At 37.1% G+C, this 1747-nt stretch overlaps 1 pseudogene; it reads left to right on the plus strand.

Moving 5' to 3' along the window:
- Positions 1 to 1542, plus strand: part of LOC105459326 — a 3584-nt pseudogene extending 2042 nt beyond the window's left edge.
- The last annotated feature ends 205 nt before the right edge of the window (positions 1543 to 1747 follow it).

Genomic DNA, 1747 nt, shown 5'->3' on the forward strand with positions numbered 1-1747 from the left:
TAATGATGATAGAGAAAGATTTTTATTTTTTTCTCGTGATACTCTTTTGTTAATTTTTCAAAACCTCAGAACTCGTTTTTGTGGATAATTCTTGACACAATATATTTTTCTAATATATATCCCATTTTTGAATTCCTTGTATTTTAATACAAATTTATTTGCTGCAGTTCTCTCTATGAAGTAAAAAATTATCTTTTCAACTTAAAACGTAGAATATTAATTGTCTTAGTCGTGCCTTCCAGTTGAATGTGTATCCTCTCTCTGACTCTAATTAATGAGAAAACGATTTGAAATTTTGCTACATATGGAAAACGTGTGAGACCGACCGATGCGGAAATGTGCGTTTCAATCGGGCTGCTTTTAATGCACTCCGGACGCAATCTGTCGGGCGGGATTGTTATCTTCGGCAGGGAAAGGGCTCGTCGATCGAGCATTCCAGCGAGCGAGCGTGTCGTTGGATCGTCGGTCTTTGTCGTCGATTTATTTTAGCGGCCGATATTTCCATCCATGCCACCGCTGCTACCGCCGCCGTCGCCGAAATTGGAGGCTGCGAGCCAAAGTCAACACAGAGAGGTTTGCGCGCTCTCTCTCCCTCCCTCTCTCTCTCTCTTTCTCTCTTTTACTCTTCGCCCTCTTTCCTCTCTCCGTGACTTCTCCCTCAGCTTTTCATCATCTTTTCTCCGTGAGTAAAGCTGGACTCAACCCCAAGGAATCCGGGTATTTCGCGCACTTATCGAGATGGGACTTTCATAAAGTTTTTGTACGCTTAATATCAGAAGTTAACAAAATCATATGTATAACGTAAGAAACTATAGATAGAATTGCAGAAATTTGCAGAAAAAACGAAAGAAAACATCGTTGATATCTATTATATTTGAGAATATTGAATACATACATTTGTCTTTATTATTAATTTATTATTTAATTTACATAAATACGATATATCATGCTAAATTATATTTGTAGACTTTGTAATACATTATATGTGATTTTTTATATTTCTTGATTATTCTGAGTATTTACTTCTCAGCTTTCTTTGGTTTGTTGTTAAATGTGTTAATTCAATATGACAGTTTAATTTTCCTTAACACAGGTAAGCTTATAGATAATTTTTTTGAATACTATTTTTTTGGAATAATAAGAATATCTTAATACATAACGCATCAGAAATTTTACAAACTAACAAATATTCATTTTTGAGAATAAAATTTTTAGAGTTGCAGTTACAGACAGAAGAAAGAAAAAATTGGTGATGTTTGAACGTGTCACTACGACCGTCCTGTCGTCGTCGTCGGAAACGAGATTTCTACGAGATTCGACGTGATCCCGTCGATTCCGAGCCAACGGAGCGAACGACGCTTGTCCTTGCTTATGTTCGTAGCAGACGGAAACTCGTATAAATTCCCTTGCGAGGAACGAGGTTATCGAGGAATAATCCTGGATAAATGTAGCAAGTTAGCCCGTAAAAATTTTTCATAGACTCCCGAATCAAACGTCACGTTGCCTTCGTACGTAAACTAGCGAAGTTGCAAGTGCGACGGATTTAAAATTGGTTTGGAAACCACATTTTTTCTAATCTCGCAATATTTATATATGAAAAGGTGCTTCTTTATGTTATATTTTATAGACGCGGAGAAGTCGTAAAGACTCATTCTTTAAATCATCAATAGGGAATCGAAGTGGCTCTCTGGAGGCCGATTCTGCATTATCGAAGATCACTCGGATAGTTCGTCGAATCGCTCGACGA

Source organism: Wasmannia auropunctata, unplaced genomic scaffold (assembly GCF_000956235.1).
Source record: "Wasmannia auropunctata unplaced genomic scaffold, wasmannia.A_1.0 LD334196.1, whole genome shotgun sequence".
NCBI lineage: Eukaryota > Metazoa > Arthropoda > Insecta > Hymenoptera > Formicidae > Wasmannia > Wasmannia auropunctata.